Source organism: Ranitomeya imitator, chromosome 2 (assembly GCF_032444005.1).
Source record: "Ranitomeya imitator isolate aRanImi1 chromosome 2, aRanImi1.pri, whole genome shotgun sequence".
Taxonomy (NCBI): domain Eukaryota; kingdom Metazoa; phylum Chordata; class Amphibia; order Anura; family Dendrobatidae; genus Ranitomeya; species Ranitomeya imitator.
In genome coordinates this window covers 376,417,399-376,441,492 of record NC_091283.1, presented here as the reverse complement: position 1 = coordinate 376,441,492, position 24,094 = coordinate 376,417,399, and the positions used below count along the sequence as shown (strand labels likewise).

Below are 24,094 nucleotides of genomic sequence, written 5' to 3'. Positions count from 1 at the left end.
TGAAAATGTAGGCCCCTTAAAAAATAGTGAGGAAAGAATGGTTGTAGATGACGAGGAAAAAGCTAACATATTAAACACCTTCTTCTCCACGGTATTCACGGTGGAAAATGAAATGCTAGGTGAAATCCCAAGAAACAATGAAAACCCTATATTAAGGGTCACCAATCTAACCCAAGAAGAGGTGCGAAACCGGCTAAATAAGATTAAAATAGATAAATCTCCGGGTCCGGATGGCATACACCCACGAGTACTAAGAGAACTAAGTAATGTAATAGATAAACCATTATTTCTTATTTTTAGGGACTCTATAGAGACAGGGTCTGTTCCGCAGGATTGGCGTATAGCAAATGTGGTGCCAATATTCAAAAAGGGCTCTAAAAGTGAACCTGGAAATTATAGGCCAGTAAGTCTAACCTCTATTGTTGGTAAAATATTTGAAGGGTTTCTGAGGGATGTTATTCTGGATTATCTCAATGAGAATAACTGTTTAACTCCATATCAGCATGGGTTTATGAGAAATCGCTCCTGTCAAACCAATCTAATCAGTTTTTATGAAGAGGTAAGCTATAGGCTGGACCACGGTGAGTCATTGGACGTGGTATATCTCGATTTTTCCAAAGCGTTTGATACCGTGCCGCACAAGAGGTTGGTACACAAAATGAGATCTGGGGGAAATTGTGTGTAAATGGGTTAGTAACTGGCTTAGTGATAGAAAGCAGAGGGTGGTTATAAATGGTATAGTCTCTAACTGGGTCGCTGTGACCAGTGGGGTACCGCAGGGGTCAGTATTGGGACCTGTTCTCTTCAACATATTCATTAATGATCTGGTAGAAGGTTTACACAGTAAAATATCGATATTTGCAGATGATACAAAACTATGTAAAGCAGTTAATACAAGAGAAGATAGTATTCTGCTACAGATGGATCTGGATAAGTTGGAAACTTGGGCTGAAAGGTGGCAGATGAGGTTTAACAATGATAAATGTAAGGTTATACACATGGGAAGAAGGAATCAATGTCACCATTACACACTGAATGGGAAACCACTGGGTAAATCTGACAGGGAGAAGGACTTGGGGATCCTAGTTAATGATAAACTTACCTGGAGCAGCCAGTGCCAGGCAGCAGCTGCCAAGGCAAACAGGATCATGGGGTGCATTAAAAGAGGTCTGGATACACATGATGAGAGCATTATACTGCCTCTGTACAAATCCCTAGTTAGACCGCACATGGAGTACTGTGTCCAGTTTTGGGCACCGGTGCTCAGGAAGGATATAATGGAACTAGAGAGAGTACAAAGGAGGGCAACAAAATTAATAAAGGGAATGGGAGAACTACAATACCCAGATAGATTAGCGAAATTAGGATTATTTAGTCTAGAAAAAAGACGACTGAGGGGCGATCTAATAACCATGTATAAGTATATAAGGGGACAATACAAATATCTCGCTGAGGATCTGTTTATACCAAGGAAGGTGACGGGCACAAGGGGGCATTCTTTGCGTCTGGAGGAGAGAAGGTTTTTCCACCAACATAGAAGAGGATTCTTTACTGTTAGGGCAGTGAGAATCTGGAATTGCTTGCCTGAGGAGGTGGTGATGGCGAACTCAGTCGAGGGGTTCAAGAGAGGCCTGGATGTCTTCCTGGAGCAGAACAATATTGTATCATACAATTAGGTTCTGTAGAAGGACGTAGATCTGGGGATTTATTATGATGGAATATAGGCTGAACTGGATGGACAAATGTCTTTTTTCGGCCTTACTAACTATGTTACTATGATGGGGTGCTTAATGTAAGCACATACCCTAAACGTTCATTCAGATGTCCATTGTTTTGGCATACGAGTGTTCTCCTTGTCTTTTCATGGATAGCACTCATACCTATAGTGAATTGGGCCATTTACATGTCTGACTTTTTGCGGAAAGGAAGAGCCCAAAAAAAAAAAAAATCACAGAGACATGTCTGATTTTAGATCTGCGGATAGAATCAAAGTCGGCAATGCAAGTTTGAGGCCATGAAAAAAAAAAAATTGGACAACACTCAGAGGCCATCCCAGCACCTTTTGTTTTTCAAAGACTACTAGATAGGAAAAGATAGAGAAGCTTTCTATTCCATCCGAGGAAAATTAAGGAAACTTGGATGGTAAAAACTGACAATTAGGGCTCATTTCCACTTTTGTGAGAAAAAAACGGTACGATTTACGGACCGAAAAAACTGATGTAACGTCTGCGAGTGCCATGCGAGTGCCATGCGAGTGTCATGCGATTTTTTTATCACAACATCCGTATGACATCCGTATTGCTGTCCGATTTTTACGCACGGGTCTCCTTTGAAAAGCCGGTAATTCAGCGCAGAGTACAGTAAAATCACACTGACAGGTTAGATTAGAGTAGATATATACACATAGAATAGGTATATATACATATATTATGTCAGGGAGACACCTATATATATTTATATTTAATGCAGCGCGAGACAGCTTTAAAGCTGGTAATTCAATTACCGGCTTTTGCTTTCTCCTTCCTAAACCCGACATGATATGAGACCTGGTTTACATACAGTAAACCATCTCATATCACCATTTTTTTTGCATATTCCACACTACTAATGTTAGTAGTGTGTATATGCAAAATTTGGGCGTTCTAGCTATTATATTTAAGGGTTAAATGGCGGAAAAAATTGGCGTGGGCTCCCGCGCAATTTTCTCCGCCAGAGTAGTAAAGCCAGTGACTGAGGGCAGATATTAATAGCCTGGAGAGGGTCCATGGTTATTGGACCCCCCCTGGCTAAAAACATCTGCCCCCAGCCACCCCAGAAAAGGCACATCTGGAAGATGCGCCTATTCTGGCACTTGGCCACTCTCTTCCCATTCCCGTGTAGCGGTGGGATATGGGGTAATGAAGGGTTAATGCCACCTTGCTATTGTAAGGTGACATTAAGCCTAATTAATAATGGAGAGGCGTCAATTATGACACCTATCCATTATTAATCCAATTGAATGAAAGGGTTAAAAAAAACACACACATTATTAAAAATTATTTTAATGAAATAAAAACAAAGGTTGTTGTAATATTTTATTTAACGCCCAATCCAATCACTGAAGACCCTCGTTCTGTAACAAAAAAAACATAATAAACCAACAATATACATACCTTCCGCAGATCTGTAAAGTCCAACGATGTAAATCCTTCTGAAGGGGTTAAAATATTTTGCAACCAGGAGTTCTGCTAATGCAGCGCTACTCCTCGCTGCAAAACCCCAGGGAATGAAGGTAAAGTAGGTCAATGACCTATATTTACCTGCATTTGCGGTGAGGCGCCCTCTGCTGGCTGTTCATAGATCGTGGGAAATTTCCTAGAAAGCCTGGGAGCTTACAGGACGAGGGTCTTCAGTGATTGGATTGGGCGTTAAATAAAATATTACAACAACCTTTGTTTTTATTTCATTAAAATAATTTTTAATAATGTGTGTTTTTTTTAACCCTTTCATTCAATTGGATTAATAATGGATAGGTGTCATAATTGACGCCTCTCCATTATTAATTAGGCTTAATGTCACCTTACAATAGCAAGGTGGCATTAACCCTTCATTACCCCATATCCCACCGCTACACGGGAATGGGAAGAGAGTGGCCAAGTGCCAGAATAGGCGCATCTTCCAGATGTGCCTTTTCTGGGGTGGCTGGGGGCAGGTGTTTTTAGCCAGGGGGGGGCCAATAACCATGGACCCTCTCCAGGCTATTAATATCTGCCCTCAGTCACTGGCTTTACTACTCTGGCGGAGAAAATTGCGCGGGAGCCCACGCCAATTTTTTCCGCCATTTAACCCTTAAATATAATAGCTAGAACGCCCAAATTTTGCATATACACACTACTAACATTAGTAGTGTGGAATATGCAAAAAAAATTGTGATATGAGATGGTTTACTGTATGTAAACCAGGTCTCATATCATGTCGGGTTTGTGAAGGAGAAAGCAAAAGCCGGTAATTGAATTACCAGCTTTAAAGCTATCTCACGCTGCATTAAATATATATATATATATATATATATATATATATATATATATATATATATATATATAGGTGTCTCCCTGACATATATATATGTATATATACCTATTCTATGTGTATATATCTACTCTAATCTAACCTGTCAGTGTGATTTTACTGTACTCTGTGCTGAATTGCCGGCTTTTCTAAGGACACGGGTGCATAAAAATCGGACAGCACTCGCATGGTGCGAGTGCTGTGCGTTTTTTTTCTCGCACCCATTGACTTGCATTGGTGAGTCTCGTCCGAGAATCTCAGCAATACGCAGCATGCTGCGATTTTTTTCTCAGCCGACACAGATTTTTCTCAGTCCGATTTCGGCTGGGAAAAAAAATCGCAAATGGAATGTCACCTATTGAAAAACATTGGTCCGAGTGCAATCCGATTTTTTATCGGATTGCACTCGTCCGTTTTTCTCACAAGTGGAAAGGGGCCCTTAGGGCTCATCTCCACTTGTGTGAGAAAAAAACGGTCCGATTTACGGACCGAAAAAACTGATGTAACGTGTGTGATTGTCATGCGAGTGTCATGCGAGTGTAATGCGATTTTTTAATCGCATCATCCGTTTTTACATCCGTATGCAATCCGTTTTTTTTCTGTGCAACTATTTTTATACAGTCATTTACAGGACTATTTACAGTGTTCTGTGCCACAGAATGGTAAGGTATCCGTAAAAAACGGATGGAATACGGATGGTCCGTATTCCATGCGTTTTTTTTCTCGCACCCATTGACTTGCATTGGCGAGTCTCGTCCGAGAATCTCAGCAATACGCAGCATGCTGCGATTTTTTTCTCAGCCGACACAGATTTTTCTCAGTCCGATTTCGGCTGGGAAAAAAATCGCAAATGGAATGTCACCTATTGAAAAACATTGGTCCGAGTGCAATCCGATTTTTTATCGGATTGCACTCGTCCGTTTTCCTCACAAGTGGAGATGAGCCCTTACAGTGAGAAAAAAATAAATCACTAATGAAATTCGTACAAGAAAATCACTGAGGTGTGAAGGGGCCCTAAGGGTATGTGCACACGTTGCGTATTTGCCTGTGGAATTTTGTGTGCAGATTCTGCATCTCCTGGCAGAAAACACAGGTAAAAATCTGCGCTTTTTTATGTTTTTTGATGCGGATTTTCATGCAGATTTGTTTGCGTATTTGAAAGCTAAATAAAGATCTATTATTTAACAAAAAAAAATTGTGATGTCATTTCTTGTCCAACCTCTTCATTTACATACTCCATCGAAGAATGTTTACACACACAGAGATAGATAGATAGATAGATAGATAGATAGATAGATAGATAGATAGATACAGTGCCTTGCGAAAGTATTCGGCTCCCTGGAACTTTTCAACCTTTTCCCACATATCATGCTTCAAACATAAAGATACCAAATCTAAATTTTTGGTGACAAATCAACAAGTGGAACACAATTGTGAAGTTGAACAAAATGTATTAGTTATTTTACATTTTTGTGGAAATTCAAAAACTGAAAAGTGGGGCGTGCAATATTATTCGGCCCCTTTAACTTAATACTTTGTTGCGCCACCTTTTGCTGCGATTACAGCTGCAAGTCGCTTGGGGTATGTCTCTAACAGTTTTTTACATCGAGAGACTGAAATTCTTGCCCATTTTTCCTTGGCAAACAGCTCGAGCTCAGTGAGGTTTGATGGAGATCGTTTGTGAACAGCAGTTTTCAGCTCTTTCCACAGATTCTCGATTGGATTGAGGTCTGGACTTTGACTTGGTCATTCTAACACCTGGATACATTTGTGAACCATTCCATTGTAGATTTTGCTTTATGTTTGGGATCATTGTCTTGTTGGAAGACAAATCTCTGTCCCAGTCTCAGGTCTTTTGCAGACTCCAACGGGTTTTCTTCAAGAATGGTCCTTTATTTGGCTCCATCCATCTAACCATTAATTTTAACCATCTTCTCTGTCCCTGCTGAAGAAAAGCAGGCCCAAACCATGATGCTGCCACCACCATGTTTGACAGTGGGGATGGTGTGTTCAGGGTGATGAGCTGTATTGCCTTTATGCCAAACATATCGTTTGGCATTGTTGCCAAAAAGTTCGATTTTGGTTTCATCTGACCAGAGCACCTTCTTCCACATGTTTGGTGTGTCTCCCAAGTGGCTTGTTGCAAACTTTAAACGACACTTTTTATGGATATCTTTGAGAAATGGCTTTCTTCTTGCCACTCTGCCATAAAGGCCAGATTTGTGGAGTGTACGACTGATTGTTGTCCTATGGACAGACTGTCCCACCTTAGCTGTAGATCTCTGCAGTTCATCCTGAGTGATCATGGGCCTCTTGGCTGCATCTCTGATCAGTCTTCTCCTTGTTTGAGATGAAAGTTTAGAGGGACGGCAGGGTCTTGGTAGATTTGCAGTGGTATGATACTTCTTCCATTTCAATATGATCGCTTGCACAATGCTCCTTGGGATGTTTAAAGTTTTGGAAATCATTTTGTATACAAATCCGGCTTTAAACTTCTCCACAACAGTATCACAGACCTGCCTGTTGTGTTCCTGGGTCTTCATGATGCTCTCTGTGCTTCAAACAGAACCCTGAGACTATCACAGAGCAGGTGCATTTATACGGAGTCTTGATTACACACAGGTGGATTATATTTATCATCATTAGGCATTTAGGACAATATTGGATCATTCAGAGATCCACAATGAACTTCTGGAGTGAGTTTGCTGCACTGAAAGTAAAGGGGCCGAATAATATTGCACGCCCCACTTTTCAGTTTTTGAATTTCCACAAAAATTTAAAATAACCAATACATTTTGTTCAACTTCACAATTGTGTTCCACTTGTTGTTAATTCTTCACCTCACATGTTTGAAACATAATATGTGGGAAAAGGTTGAAAAGTTCTAGGGAGCCAAATACTTATGCAAGGCACTGTAGATCTATAGATAGATCTATCTATCTATCTATCTGTAGATCTATATCTATCAATTGCACCTCAATACCCGGCACTGCCGCCAGCACTCGGACCGGAGCGTTGAGATGCATAGAAATACATGCAGCCGCACACCCCGGTCCCAAGTGCCGGCGGCAGTGGCTGGTATTGAGGTGCAAGACTCGTGCGAGTTTCTCGCAAGTGTGACCCTGGCCTTAAAGGCAATATCTGTTTAATTTAAAAAAAAAATGGAAAAAAATTTGCTTGCTCCCACGCAATTTGTCAAGTCCAAAGAGGGAAAGTCAGCCACTGGGGGCCAATGTTTACAGCCAGGAAGGGGTTAATAACCCATGGATCTTCCCAGGCTATGAATATCAGCCTGCAGCTGTCTGCATAGCCTTTACTGGCTATTATAATAGAGGGCCCCCCCCAAAAAAAATGACGTGGGGTCCCCCTATAATTAATAGCCAGAAAGGCTTCGCAGACAGCTGCGGGCTGATATTCATAGCCTAGGAAAGGAACATTGATATTCCCCCTCCCCGGCTACAAACACCAGCACACAGCCGCCACAGAAATGTCGCATCTCTAAGATGCGCCTTTCCGGCACTTAGCCTCTTTCTTCCCACTGCCCTGTAGCGGTGGCATATGGGGTAATAAGGGGTTAATGTCACCTTTGCATTGTAAGGTGACATCAAGCCCGGTTAGTAATAGAGAGGTGTCAATAAGAACCTATCCATTACTAATCCTATTGTAGAGAAAGAGTTAAAAAAAAAAGACACAGCCAGAAAAAAAGTATTTTAATATTCTTAATTTCACCATACTTACAATCATGCCTAATTCCCCGAAGCCATCAATCTCCTGCAAAAATGCAAAATAATAAACCAACTGTATACTCCCTGTCCGACGTAGTCCAATTAATAACGAGTGTCCCATGACGATCTCCCCTATAGAACAGTGACATCAGGTGATGTCACTGCTCTATAGGGCCTCCAGTGACACACTGACAGGAGACAATGGCTCCTGCAGTGCATCACTGAAGAAGTTACCTTAGTTCATTCTCTCACTTTACGGCAATGCTGCGTGGGAATTTTCTCACACAGCGTTGACGGTGAGAGAATGAACTTAAGAGACCTGTCTCCCGGCAGCGGCAGAGGGATACATAGCGGAGGATTACCCCCGCTGTCAATTCATCGCAGGGCCCCTGTAGAGCGCTGGCATCGCCCGATGTCACTGTTCTACAGGAGAGCTCATCGTGGGACAGTCGTTATTCACTGGACTATGGCAGAAGCGTAAGTATAGGTTGGTGTATTATGTTATTTTTATTACAGGAGAATCAAGGGCTTCGGGGACTAGGTGTTTGGTGAGTATGTACTCTATGTTACTTGTTGTATGTTATGTGTATGTACTGTATGTTATATGTTGTATGTTCTGTATGTTTTTTCTTTTTACTACTGAACACAGCCATTGTCTGATTGGACTACTTTCCCATCATCGGCAATGCTGTCATTGTGAGCATTCATTGCCGGATGGGAGCAGTAGTCCTATCAGACAATGGATGCCTACACAGACACGCACACACACAGAGACACCGCCGCACACACATACACGCACATAGCTCTGAGGCCCATACTCCGCCCACACACTTACCTCCTCCTGATCTGCAGCGTTTCATCCGCAGAATAACTGTAGATCTTTTTTTACATCTGCGGTTTTGCTGCGGAAGTGCCTGACTCAATGGAAGTCATTGGGTGCAGAAACGCTGCAGATCTGCTAAAAGAACTGACATGCTGCGGAAAAAAATCTGCGATTCCGCACATTTTTTCCACAGCATGTGCACAACAAATGTCAATTTCAGATTGACTAACATTGGCTGTGCACTACACTGCGGATTTGATGCAATTCCGCGCGTCCAAAAAGGTTGCGGAAATGAATCAAAATCTGCAACATGTGCACAAAGCCTGACAGTGCAAGGTTTAACAAGCATTTAGCTGAAAGATTATTCTGACATCTAGATTATCCAATCACAAAGACATATTTGCCTCGATTCATCAAACAGATTCCATCTAATTCTGGCATAAGAGTGTTTGAACCTTTTGGCATTTTTACACAGAGCTCATCAAGGAGAGGTCGTGACTGAGTGCTAACAACAAAATCAGCATTCAAATTTGGAACATCTTAGACTGAGTGCACAGGGCATTTGTATATTTAGCCTACAGCTTACAGTAAGTCCAGAGCTTTTCACGACGTACACTGCAATGCTGCCATAGGTGACAGAGGCCAAAATGATGTTTGTTCTCCTCCATTGGGCCGATGTGCACATAATTTGTTTAACTATATAGGAAATTCATTTCAAAAACCTGACCTGCACATCCAAACATAGACTCAGTGTGAACAGGTGCTGAACCTAGAGTCGCCAACTCGTATATAGTTAAGTAAATAAGGCAGCACACTGCAGCGCTAAAACATGCAAACTTGAAAACACAAAATTTGAACTGCATTACTGCACTAGAAATATGAAAAATGAGAGCTTTTAACGCATAAAAATGGCCAATTTTATGTGTACCTGGTAGCCCCTTTACGGCATCTCTCTTATACCAGGTCCTACGCTTGCCTTACCTCGCTGAGAATAAACGTCTCCATCTGAATGGGTACATGTGAAACCTCTTCTTAGACTAAAATTCTCTCTCTCTCTCTCTCTCTCTCTGTGGAGGGGTATTAGACCTGCTGTAATTAAAACACCTGAAGCTAGGAGGCGGAGTGCACAATCAGAAGGCTAGAGAATACATTTCAAAAACCTGACCTGCACATCCAAACATAGACTCAGTGTGAACAGGTGCTGAACCTAGAGTCGCCAACTCGTATATAGTTAAGTAAATAAGGCAGCACACTGCAGTGCTAAAACATGCAAACTTGAAAACACGAAATTTGAACTGCATTACTGCACTAGAAATATGAAAAATGAGAGCTTTTAGCGCATAAAAATGGCCAATTTTATGTGTACCTGGTAGCCCCTTTACGGCATCTCTCTTATACCAGGTCCTACGCTTGCCTTACCTCGCTGAGAATAAACGTCTCCATCTGAATGGGTACATGTGAAACCTCTTCTTAAACTAAAATTATCTCTCTCTCTGTGGAGGGGTATTGGACCTGCTGTAATTAAAACACCTGAAGCTAGGAGGCGGAGTGCACGATCAGAAGGCTAGAGAATACATTTCAAAAACCTGACCTGCAGTAATGCAGTTCAAATTTCGTGTTTTCAAGTTTATATAGGAAATTCAGCAGAATACATTTCCCTAACTTGCAAATACTGGGATTTCATCACCTCACCCAAACAGACATATTAAAATCCAATTCTCAGTAGACATGTGCAGAGCACGGATCACCACCAAGTTCCTGCCGGCCGACTCCCAGGTGAAAATGCAAATCACTCACTTATCCAGCTCATGCAAATATTGAATGGAGGAGATGAAAATAAAGGACAAGATTTTTATTCTATTAGTGCATCAAAAAAACAAGCTGACGCGTTTCAGTCAATGCTGCCCTTAGTCATAGCATAATAAAAACATATTGCAAAACAATATATAAAGGCACAAAAGGCTACAACCAATCACAATACATGTCAATTAACCATATATCAAACACCTGAGTACCCATTGGACGAAGTCACACACCCTGCCCAATCTGAGTGTTATACAAATTTTATAGCCACTAAGTCTATACACAGTATTGCAAATACAAATTGTAAGAATACAACAATACCCTAAATATCTTTATTACATTTATGCACGAAAGCATCACTTAATAAAAATACATCAGATCTGTTCTATAATTCATTCCTTTGGGGAAACAAGTACGGTATCTAATGTTAAACTCCAAGCTGCCTCTCTGGCTCGTAGAGTAGATACTGTATCCCCTCCTCTGACTGCCCTTTTTACTAGTAAAGAGGGCAGTATTATTATTTATTATTATAGCGCCATTTAACCCCTTCATGACCCAGCCTATTTTGACCTTAAAGACCTGGCCATTTTTTGCAATTCTGACCAGTGTCCCTTTATGAGGTAATAACTCAGGAACGCTTCAACGAATCCTAGCAGTTCTGAGACTGTTTTTTCGTGACATATTGGGCTTCATGTTAGTGGTAAATTTAGGTCGATAATTTTTGCGTTTATTTGTGAAAAAAAATGAAATTTGGCTAAAATTTTCAAATTTTTATTCTGTTAAACGAGAGAGTTATGTGACACAACATAGTTAACAAATAACATTACCCACATGTCTACTTTACATCAGCACAATTTTGGAAACCAATTTTGTTTTTGCTAGGAAGTTATAAGGGTTAAAATTTGACCAGCGATTTCTCATTTTTACAACGTAATTTACAAAACCATTTTTTTAGGGACCACCTCACATTTGAAGTCAGTTTGAGGGGTCTATATGGCTGAAAATACCCAAAAGTGACAGCATTCTAAAAACTGCACCCCTCAAAGTACTCAAAACCACATTCAAGAAGTTTATTAACCCTTCAGGTGCTTCACAGCAGCAGAAGCAACATGGAAGGAAAAAATGAACATTTAACTTTTTAGCCACAAAAATTATCTTTTAGCAACAATTTTTTTATTTTCCCAAAGGTAAAAAGGGAAACTGGACCCCAAACGTTATTGTACAATTTGTCCCGAGTACGCCGATACCCCATATGTGGGGGGGAACCACTGTTTGGGCGCACGACAGGGCTCGGAAGGGAAGGAGCGCCATTTGACTTTTTCAATGAAAAATTGGCTCCAATCTTTAGCGGACACCATGTTGCGTTTGGAGAGCCCCTGTGTGCCTAAATATTGGAGCTCCCCCACAAATGACCCCATTTTGGAAACTAGACCCCCCAAGAAGCTTATCTAGATGCATAGTGAGCACTTTGAACCCCCAGGTGCTTGACAAATTGACCCGTAAAAATTAAAAAGTACTTTTTTTTTTCACAAAAAATTTCTTTTAGCCTCAATTTTTTCATTTTCACATGGGCAACAGGATAAAATGGATCCTAAAATGTGTTGAACAATTTCTCCTGAGTACACATATACCTCATATGTGGTCACAAACCACTGTTTGTGCACACGGCAAGGCTCGGAAGGGAAGGAGGGCCATTTGCCTTTTGAATGAAAAATTAGCTCCAATCGTTAGCGGACACCATGTCGCGTTTGGAAAGCCCCTGTGTGCCTAAACATTGGAGCTCCCCCACATGTGACCCCATTTTGGAAACTAGACCTCCCATGGAACTAATCTAGATGTGCGGTGACCACTTCAAACCCTCAAGTGCTTCACAGAAGTTTATAACGCAGAGCCGTGAAAATAAAAAATAATTTTTCTTTCCTCAAAAATTATTTTTTAGCCCGCAATTTTTTATTTTCACAAGAGTAACAGGAGAAATTGGACCCCAAAAGTTGTTGTCCAGTTTGTCCTGAGTACGCTGATACCCCATATGTGGGGGTAAACCACTGTTTGGGCACACGTCGGGGCTCGGAAGGGAAGTAGTGACTTTTGAAATGCAGACTTTGATGGAATGGTCTGCGGGCGTCACGTTGCGTTTGCAGAGCCCTTGCTGTGCCTAAACATAAACCTCCCACAAGTGACCCCATTTTGGAAACTAAACCCCCCAAGGAACTTATCTAGTTATGTGGTGAACACTTTGAACCCCCAAGTGCTTCACAGAAGTTTACAACGCAGAGCCGTGAAAATAAAAAATCATTTTGCTTTCCTCAAAAAATATGTTTTAGCAAGCAATTTTTTATTTTCACAAGGGTAACAGGAGAAATTGGACCTCAATAATTGTTGCCCAGTTTGTCCTGAGTATGCTGGTACCCCATATGTGGGGGTAAACCACTGTTTGGGCGCACGTCAGGGCTCGGAAGGGAGGGAGCATCATTTGACTTTCTGAATGCAAGATTGGCTGGAATCAATGGTGGCGCGTTTGGAGACCCCTAATGTGCCTAAACAGTGGAAACCCCTCAATTCTAACTTCAACACTAACCCCAACACACCCCTAACCCTAATCCCAACTGTAGCCATAACCCTAATCACAACCCGAACTCCAACACACCCCTAACCCTAATCCCAAACCTAATCGTAACCCTAATCCCAACCCTAACCACAACCCTAACCCTAACACACCCCTAACAATAACCCTAACCACAGTCTAATCTTAACCCTATTTCCAACCCTAGCCCTAATTCCAACCCTAACTCTAATTCCAACCCTAACCCTAAGTCTATGTGCCCACGTTGCGGATTCGTGTGAGATTTTTCCGTACCATTTTTTAAAAATCCGCAGGTAAAAGGCACTGAGTTTTACCTGCGGATTTACTGCGGATTTCCAGTGTTTTTTTGTGCTGATTTCACTTGCGGATTCCTATTGAGGAACAGGTGTAAAACGCTGTGGAATTCGCACAAAGAATTGACATGCTGCGGAAAATACAACACAGTGTTTCCGCGCTGTATTTTCCGCACCATGGACACAGCGGATTTGGTTTTCCATAGGTTTACGTGGTACTGTAAACCTGATGGAAAACTGCTACGAATCCGCAGCGGCTAATGCGCAGCCAAATCCGCACCATGTGCGCATAGCCTAATTCTAACCCTAACCCTAGTTCTAATTCTAGCCCTAACCCTAAGGCTAGGTTCACACTTGCGTTGTGCAGTCCGTTCAACAAATCCGTGCACTAACGCAAGTGTCGACTTTGGCATCTGCTAGCTCCATCTGCGCTAGCAGTGCGCTAGCAGTGACGGACCTGGAAACGCTGCAGCCTGCGTCTCTGGTCCGTCACTCAATGATGGCACATCGCTAGCGCACGCCCATTGTGGGCGTGCGCTAGCAATGCGTTCGCCATTAAAAGTAATGGCGTTAACGGACTACGTTACACCGCGTTATGCCGCGGTGTAACGTAGTCCGTTAAACAGGTCACACTAACGCAGTGTGAACCCAGCCTAACCCTAGCCCTAACCCTAGCCCTAGTGGGGAAAAAAAATATTTTCTTTATTTTATTTTTGTCCCTACCTATGGGGGTGATAAAGGGGGGGTTTATTTATTATTTTTTTTTATTTTGATCGCTGTGATAGAAGCTATCACAGCGATCAAAATGTACTTGTAACGAATCTGCCAGCCGGCAGATTCGGCGGGCGCACTGCGAATGTGCCCGCCATTTTGCAAGATGGCGGCACCCATGGAGCAGACGGACGGACACCGGGAGGGACACGGGAGGTCGGTAAGTATGATGGGGGGATCGGACTGCGGGGGGAGCGGACAGGAGGACGGAGGGGAGCGGAGGACAGCTAATAACCGGACGGAGGACGGAGGGGAGGAGATCGGTGGCAGTGGGGGGGCAGATCGCGATCTCCAGCCATGGCTGATGCTATTGCAGCATCGGCCATGGCTGGATTGTAACATTTCACCAATTTTAATTGGCGAAATATTACTATCGCTCTGATTGAAAGTGAAACGTCACTTTCAACAGTCAATCAGAGCGATCGTAGCCACGGGGGGGCGAAGCCTCCCCCCCGGGCTCAAGTACAACTCCCCCTGTGCCTGCAGGTCGGTTGAAATTACAGTTAACCCTTTCACCCGGCCTGCAGGAGCGCGATCCGACCATGACGCATATGCTGCGTCATAGGTAGGATTGGCACAGGTTTTCATGATGCATACGCTGCGTCAAAGGTCGGGAAGGGGTTAATCCATGGCGCTTTACATGTGAGAAGGGATATACATAATAAAAACAAGTACCGTATATACTCGAGTATAAGCCGAGATTTTCAGCCCATTTTTTGGGCTGAAAGTACCCCTCTCGGCTTATACTCGAGTCATACCCAGGGGTCGGGGGAGGAGCGGCAGCTGTCTAATTATACTCACCTGCTCCTGGTGCGGTCCCTGCAGGTCCCTGGCTCCTTCCTGTACTGAGCGGTCACATGGTACCGCTCATTACAGTAATGAATATGCTTCTCCACCTCCCATAGGGGTGGAGCCGCATATTCATTACTGTAATGAGCGGTAACGGTGACCGCTTAGTACAGGAAGAAGCAGAGGCGCCAGGGAAGCAGGGACTGCACAGCACCAGGAGCAGGTGAGTATATCGGGGAGGGGAGCGCTGCGCGATATTCACCTGCTCCTCGTTCTGGCGCCGCTCCATTTTCAGCGTCTTCTGCAGTGCCGCTCAGGTCAGAGGGCGCGGTGACGTGGATAGTGCGCGCCCTCTGCCTGAACGTCAGTGCAGAAGACACTCAAGATGGAGCGGCGCCGAAACGAGGAGCAGGTGAATATTGAAAGTGCCGGGGGCCTGAGCGACGGAGAAGTGAGTATGTGATTTTTTTTTTTTAATCGCAACAGCAAATGGGGCAAGTGTCTGTATGGAGCATCTTCTGGGGCCATAATGCTTGTGCAGCATTATATGGGGCAAGTGTCTGTATGGGGCCATAATCAACATTTGTGCAGCACTATATGGGGCAAGTGTCTGTATGGGGCCATAACGTTTGTGCAGCACTATATGGGGCAAGTGTCTGTATGGAGCATCTTATGGGGCCATAATCAACGTTTGTGCAGCATTGTATCGGGCAAGTGTCTGGAGCATCTTATGGGGCCATAATCAAGGTTTGTGCAGCATTGTATCGGGCAAGTGTCTGTATGGAGCATCTTATGGGGCCATAATCAAGGTTTGTGCAGCACTGTATCGGGCAAGTGTCTGTATGGAGCATCTTATGGGGCTATAATAAAGGTTTGTGAAGCATTGTATCGGGCAAGTGTCTGTATAGAGCATCTTATGGGGCCATAATCAAGGTTTGTGCAGCCCTATATGGGGCAAATATCTTTATGGAGCATCTTATGGGGCCATTATTAACCTTTATGCAGGATTATATGGGGCATATTTTAATATGGAGCATCTTATGGTGCCATCATAAATTTTATGGAGCATTATATGGGGCTCCTGATTCAATATGGATATTCAAAAACACTTAACCTACTGATGTCTCAGTTAATTTTACTTTTATTGGTATCTATTTTTACTTTTGACATTTACCGGTAGCTGCTGCATTTCCCACTCTAGGCTTATACTCGAGTTATTAAGTTTTCCCAGTTTTTTGTGGCAAAATTAGGGGGGTCGGCTTATACTCGGGTCGGCTTATACTCGAGTATATACGGTACAATAATCTTGAACAATACAAGTCACAACTGGTACAGGAGGAGAGAGGACCATGCTCGCGAGGGCTCACAATCTACAAGCGATGGGTTAGGATACAGTAGGGGAGGATAGAGCTGGTCGTGCATAGGTTTGGTCGGTGGTTACTTCAAGTTGTAGGCTTGTCGGAAGAGGTGGGTCTTCAGGTTCTTTTTGAAGGTTTCGATGGTAGGTGAGAGTCTGATATGTTGGGTTAGAGAGTTCCAGATGCACGAGAGAAATCTTGTATGCGATTGTGGAAAGAGGAGATAAGAGGAGAGTAGAGAAGGAGATCTTGTGATGATCGGAGATTCCGTGCAGGAAAGTAGCGGGAGACGAGGTCACAGATGTATGGAGGAGACAGGTTGTGGATGGCTTTGTATGTCATGGTTAGGCTTTTGTTCTGGAGTCTCTGGGTAATGGGGAGCCAGTGAAGGGATTGACAGTGGGGAGAAGCCGGGGAATAGCGGGGGGACAGGTGGATTAGTCGGGCAGCTCAGTTTAGAATAGATTGGAGGGGTGCGAGAGTGTTAGAGGGGAGGCCACAGAGCAGGAGGTTACAGTTACAGTAGTCGAGGCGGGAGATGATGAGGGCATGGACTAGGGTTTTTGCAGATTCTTGGGTTTAGGAATGTACGGATCCATTAAATATTTTTGAGTTGAAGGCAGCAGGAAGTGGAAAGGGCTTGGATATGTGGTTTGAAGGAGAGATCAGTGTCAAGGATTACCCCGAGACAGCGAGCTTGTGGGACTGGGGAGAGTGGGCAGCCATTTGCTGTAATGGATAGGTTCGTTGGGGGGGGGGGGTTGAGTGAGATGGGGGAAAGACAACAATGAATTCTGTTTTGTCCATGCTAAGTTTTAGAAATCTAGCAGAGAAGGAGGATGAAATAGCGGATAGACATTGAGGGATTCTGGTTAGTAGGGTGGTGATATCTGGTCCAGAGATGTAGATCTGTGTGTGTCATCAGCATAGAGATAATACTGAAAACCGTGAGATTCTATGAGCTGTCCCAGGCCAAAGGTGTAAATGGAGAAGAGCAGGGGCCCTAGAACCGAACCTTGCGGGACTCCTTCAGATAGGGGGCGAGGTAAGGAGGTGGTGGGTGAGTGGGAGACGTTGAATATCCGGTCAGTTAGGTATGACGAGATCCAGGATAGGGCCAAGTCTGTGATGCCAAGGGATGAGAGGGTCCGCAGCAACAGGGAATGGTCCACTGTGTCAAAGGCAGAGGACAGGTCCAGGAGGAGGAGGATAGAATAGTGTTGCTTGCTCTTGGCGGTTAATAGGTCATTGGTGACCTTAGTTAGGGCAGTTTCAGTGGAGTGGTGTGACCGGAAGCCTGATTATAAGCGGTTAAAGAGGGAGCAGGAAGATAGATGGGAGGACAGTTCAAGATGGATGTGTTGTTCCCGTAGTTTTGAGCCATAGGGGAGAAGTGATATAGAGCGATAGCTACATACAGAGGATGGGTCAAGAGAGGGCTTTTTGAGGATAGATGTGATTGAGGCATGTTTAAAGCTTGAGGGGAAAACACCAGTTGTTAGTGATAGGTTGAAGAGATGGGTTAGGGTTGGGATGAAGACTGTGGCGAGGTTTGGGATGAAGTGGGAAGGGATCAAATCAAGTACACCGGTGGTGAGATGTGATCTTGAGAGTAGAGTGGAGAGTCGATCTTCTGTAATGGTGGAGAAGTTGGTTTTGGAGGTGGAGGGCTGGGTAGTTAGGAGGAAGGGCTCTGGGGGTTGTCGACTAAAACTGTCTCTGATGTTCTCAATCTTCTGCCTGAAAAATGAGGCAAAGTCTTCAGCTGAGATGAGTGGGGAGGGAGGAGGTGCTGGGGGACGGAGGAGAGAATTGAAGGTGTTGAATAACTGCTTAGGGCTGTGAGACAGGGAGGATATGAGAGATGAGAAGTAGGTTTATTTTGTCGTGGCGAATGTGGTCTTAAAATTAGTAAGGGACTGTTTGAATGCAATGAAGTGCTCGTTGGAGTGGGATCTTTTCCATCTCTGCTCAGCAGCGGAGCAACAGATCTGATGTGTTTTTATTAAGTGATGCTTTCATGCATAAATGTAATAAAGATATGTGGTTTATGTATATACGTGGGGGGTATTTAAATATGTTGGCGAAGGGTATTGTTGTATTTTTACAAGTTGTACATAGACTTAGTGACTATAACATTTGTATAACACATGTTGGGCAGGGTGTGTGACTTCGTCCAATGGGTACTCAGGTGTTTGATATATGATTAATTGACATGTATTGTGATTGGTTGTAGCCTTTTGTTATGTGCCTTTATATATTGTGTTGTAATGTGTTTTTATTATGCTATGGCTAAGGGCAGTATCGCCTGAAATGCGTCAGTTTGTTTTTATGATGCACTAATAAAGGACAAGATTTTTATTCTATCTTCACCTCCTCCATTCAATATTTGCATGAGCTGGAAAATTGAGCGATTTACATTTCCCTAAACAGAGGGTCACTGTGAAGAACGTATACCATGAGGATTCTTTACAATGGATCCCTATAGTGGATAGATGTCTGGGCATCTATCGTGACAGTGCCACTGTCAGACACAGATCTCTTGGGCATGTGCACCTGACAAAGGCCACAAATGCAGCATGTACCTAGTTTTCCTCCAGTTCACTGTTAACCAAGACTGCTGTACAGCGTTATAGTCCACACCCACTGGCTAACAACCAGATCAAACACAAAACCCAATAGTCTGTGCTTACCCTACTCCCCCTCAGCTCTCAGATCCAACCCACAGATACAGTTATGTGCAAAACAATAGCAGTCTAACATCTCTACTGTGTGTAATTACTGTTCTTGGCAGCAAAGCTCATACAACATGGGAAACAATTAATGACAAGGTGTAGGCGAGTAATGGGCAACCAACAGAATTAACAGTCATGAGATGTACGCTGCTAATTCGATGTAACCGACTTATTTAATGACAGGAGGTGTTCTAATTAATAGCAGTGCGGAGTTGAATTTGTTAGGTCATTCATTCTGTGAAGAATAATGTTTCAATTAAGGCCCTTATTTAAAGAAGGAGGGCAGCACATGTGGTACCTGCTGGTTTTAGCCCCTGCTCAGTGAGTAAAATGGGTTGCTCCAGACATTCAACGGTAGGAGAAACAACTTTGATCAATAAGTTGATTGGAGAGGGGAAAACATATAAAGAAGTGAATAAAATAGTTGGCTGCTCAGCTAAAAAGATTTCCAATGCTTTAAAATGGCAAACAAAACCCGAAACACGTGATAGGAAAAGAAACACTACCATCTGCATAGATCATAGAATCACAAGAACGGCAAAGAAGCATCAAATGATCAGCTGTAGGGAGATCCAAGATCTTCAGTTACCTGTGAGTCCTGTATCCATCAGAAGACGCCTACGTGAAGCCTAAATATTTGCAAGAAACCCTCCTAAGGTACCATTGCTAAAAAAAAAAGTCATGTTGAAAAGGTTATGGTTAGCCAAAGAACACATTGACTGGCCAAAAGAGAAGTGGCAAAACATTCTATGGACAGATGAGAGCGAGATTGTTATTAGAATCATAAAATGTCAGTGTTGGAAGGGACCAATATCATTGTGTAAAACTCACTACTACATAAAGGACTCACTAAACCATCTCAGACAGATGTCTGTCCAGCCTCTGTTTGAAGACTTCCATTGAAGGAGAACTCACCACCTCTCGCGGCAGCCTGTTCCACTCACTGATCACCCTCACTGTCAAAAAGTGTTTTCTAATATCTAATCTGTATCTCCTCCCTTTCAGTTTCATCTCATTATGTCTCGTGTTTCCATGTGCAGATGAGAAAAAGGCTGATCCCTCTACACTGTGCTATTGGGTCTAAAGGCCCCACACAGTTTATGAGACGACCCATAAACGCTGAATTCAGGTCACAGTAAACTGTGAAGACAGTAAAACATGGAGGTGAAAGCATAACGGTTTGGGGATGTTTCTCCTACTATGGAGTTGGGCCCAGTTATCACATACCAGGCACCGTGGACCAGTTTGAATATATCAAAATACTGGAAGAGGTTGCCTTGCCTTATGCTGAAGAAGAAATGCCCTTAACATGGGAGTTTCAGCAGGACAACGATCCAAAAACACCAGCAAGTGGGCAATATCCTGGCTCCAGACCGGTAGACTGATGTTATGAAGTGGCCGCCCAATCCCCAGACCTCAATCAGATGGAGAATTTGTGGAGCGACATCAAAAATGCTGCATTTAATACAAAACCTAAGAATGCAGAAGAACTGTGGAATGTAGTGCAGTCAGCCGGGGCTGGAATATCTGTCCGCAGGTGTCAGATGTTGGCCGACTCCATGCCACGCAGATGTAAAGCAGTTATCAGGAAGGATAGTTATATAATTATTAGATCATACAGAAAAGTGGAAGTCTGAAAATACATTTCACTCACTTTATGTTGTAAATATTCGACTTTGGAAATGAAAATGTAGACAATGCTATTTTTTGAGCAGCCATTATTCCTTTATCTTCATGCTATCATCAGGATTGGGCATTTTCTAAAGTGTTTCGAATACACTGCTATTATTTTACAGTTTCTTCGTTGCTAATATCAACTAATAATATTCCAGCTTTCATTTAAGGGAGTTGTTCAGGAAATGAAAGCTGAGCACTGATTGGTTGCTTTAGAAGAAGTGTTTATTTTAGAGATTATGATTTATGAGGCCCCAACTTTTTCCCATTAATTTCTATCCCGGTATAAACCCACAATCCTCCTATAATGTGACATCTCTGTGTTTCCTCCGTATTCTGCCCCACAGTCTCCTCCTCCAGGATCAGTGTCCTCAGTACAGGACCGACGCCACAGACATTTCATGGGAAATCCCTTTATTCTAAACTATTACACCCGAAATTAGGGAAATTACAGTTTCTCCATTTCTCCAGATTTCTATGGAGAGAAAAACCCGACATTTCCATTCCCTGTAATCTCCACCATCTGTCCCCAAACCAGAGCGCCCTCCCTGTATACATGAGCACAGCCAGCGTTCTATTACTGTACATATACACATGGCAGAGCTGGGGGCACTATCTCCGGGAATGGAGGGGTTACTGCCCCCTGCCCCCGCCCAGTAATGGAGAATCTCCAGCACCTACCTCCACCTGCAGAGCCGCACACCACATATATGGCTGTTCTGTGCGCACAGGACCTGTGATGAGGTCACAGGAGGGGAGGAGTCAGGGGTCACATGATCAGGGGCCTCAGTGTATGCAGGACTGTGCTGTGCTGGTTGTCATGGTGCTGGATGAGGGGACGTTTCTGTGTGGGGTCAGGAGGGGTTTACAGGGTGGATGTAGCAGAGCCGTGTGTGTACGAGGTGTACGGAGCGGAGCCGTGTGTGTACGAGGTGTACGGAGCGGAGCCGTGCGTGTATGAGGTGTACGGAGCGGAGCCGTGCGTGTACGAGGTGTACGGAGCGGAGCCGTGCGTGTACGAGGTGTACTGAGCGGAGCTGTGCGTGTATGAGGTGTACGGAGCGGAGCCGTGCGTGTACGAGGTGTACGGAGCGGAGCCGTGCGTGTACGAGGTGTACGGAGCGGAGCCGTGCGTGTACGAGGTGTACGGAGCGGAGCCGTGCGTGTACGAGGTGTACGGAGCGGAGCCGTGCGTGTACGAGGTGTACGGAGCGGAGCCGTGCGTGTACGAGGTGTACAGAGCGGAGCCGTGCGTGTACGAGGTGTACGGAGCGGAGCCGTACGTGTACGAGGTGTACCGACCAGAGCTCTGTGTGTACAACATGTTCAGAGCGGAGTCATTTGTACAGAGCAGGGTCACTTGAGTACGACGTGTACAGTGTGGAGGTGTGTGAGTACAATGTGTACAGAGCAGAGCCGTGTGTATGACCCTCTTTTAGCCTATTGACCTCTAGCATGGTCCAATCAAAGTCTGTTGCATTTTGTAGCCTGGCAGCTCTTGAAAGGGCTTCAACAAACAGATTTTGTGCTAGCCTCTCCATCTAGAAAACTAAAGGGGGTTTCCTGGCCTTCACCATTTAACCTTTTGTGATGAGCCGACGTTGTTCTAAAGACTATGGGATGAATGCAGGTAGAGTGGAGTCCACTGCTCTAAAGGTACCTTCACACTGAGCGACTTAACAACGATATCGCTAGCGATCCGTGACGTTGCAGCGTCCTGGATAGCGATATCGTTGTGTTTGACACGCAGCAGCGATCTGGATCCTGCTGTGACATCGCTGGTCGGAGCTAGAAGGCCAGAACTTTATTTCATCGCTGGACCTCCCGCAGACATCGCTGAATCGGCGTGTGTGACGCCGATTCAGCGATGTCTTCACTGGTAACCAGGGTAAATATCTGGTTACTAAGCGCAGGGCCGCGCTTAGTAACCCGATATTTACCCTGGTGACCAGTGTAAATGTAAAAGAAAAAAAACCCTACATACTTACATTCCGGTGTCTGTCCCCGGCCTCAGCTTCCCGCACTGACTGTGAGCGCCGGCCGGCCGTAAAGCACAGCGGTGACGTCACCGCTCTGCTTTACGGCCGGCCGGCGCTTTCACAGTGCAGGGAAGCTGAGGCCGGGGACAGACACCGGAATGTAAGTATGTTGTGTTTGGTTTTTTTACATTTACAATGGTAACCAGGGTAAACATCGGGTTACTAAGCGTGGCCCTGTGCTTAGTAACCCGATGTTTACCCTGGTTACCAGGGGACTTCAGCATCGTTGTGCTTTCCGGCCGCTGTGCTTACACAGGGCAGAGAAGCAGAGCGCCGAGGGACAGACAGCGGAAGGTAAGTATGTAGTGTTTGTTTGTTTTTTTACTTTTACGCTGGTAACCAGGGTAAACATCGGGTTACTAAGCGCGGCCCTGCACTTAGTAACCCGATGTTTACCCTGGTTACCGGCATAGTTGGTCGCTGGAGAGCTGTCTGTGTGACAGCTCTCCAGCGACCAAACAGCGACGCTGCAGCGATCCGGATCGTTGTCGGTATCGCTGCAGCGTCGCTTAGTGTGACGGTACCTTTATTGTTGTGTTTTACTAGAGATTTGCTTGCTGTGTTTTATTAGAGATTTGCTCGCTTGTCAGTTCAGCCTCAGGTATCAATGTTTGCATTCAATAACAGTAAGCAGAGGAAGACATCCAAGCTGGATCTAAGGCTACGTTCACATTAGCGTTACGCTAATGTGCGTCGCTGTTGCGTCGGCGACGCAGCGGCGACGCGCCCCTATGTTTAACATAGGGGACGCGTGCGTTGTTTTGGTGGCGTTTTTCGCCACGTGCGTCGTTTCCGACGCTAGCGTCGGACGCAAGAAAACGCTACATGTAGCATTTTCTGTGCGTCCGATTTTCGTCAAAAACGACGCACGCGTCGCAAAACGCGCGCGTTTTTGCGCGCGTTTTTCCGTGCGTCGCCGACGCAACGGCGACGCGACGCTAATGTGAACGTAGACTTAGGGTACCGTCACACAGTGAAATTTTGATCGCTACAACGGTACGATCCGTGACGCTCCAGCGTCGTAACAATATCGCTCCAGCGTCGTAGACTGCTGTCACACTTTGCAATGTACGACGCTGGAGCGATAATTTCATGACGTATGTGCGACGTAGAAGCCGTTGGTTACTATGCGCACATCGTATACGATATATGTTACACCATGCGATCATGCCGCCACAGCGGGACACTAGACGACGAAAGAAAGTTTCAAACGATCTGCTACGACGTACGATTCTCAGCGGGGTCCCTGATCGCAGGAGCGTGTCAGACATTGCGATATCGCTCGAACGTCACAGATATATCGCGCGAACGTCACGAATCGTGCCGTCGTAGCGATCAAAATTTCACTGTGTGACGGTACCCTTATGCATACATAAGGCCAGACCCAAGATTGGTAATCAAGCAAAGCAATTATTCCATTGTTCTCCCAATCACTAGTCCCATTGTGTGGATG

At 44.4% G+C, this 24,094-nt stretch overlaps 1 protein-coding gene across 1 annotated transcript in view; it reads right to left on the bottom strand.

The window, feature by feature from the left end:
- LOC138664025 (zinc finger protein 547-like) overlaps positions 1 to 21,328 on the bottom strand; it is a 34,747-nt gene extending 13,419 nt beyond the window's left edge. Inside the window, exon 1 of the mRNA XM_069750431.1 lies at positions 21,284 to 21,328. The gene's annotated coding sequence lies outside the window, so the exon portion shown is untranslated. The remainder of the gene's footprint in view (positions 1 to 21,283) is intronic.
- Between the last annotated feature and the right edge of the window lie 2,766 nt (positions 21,329 to 24,094).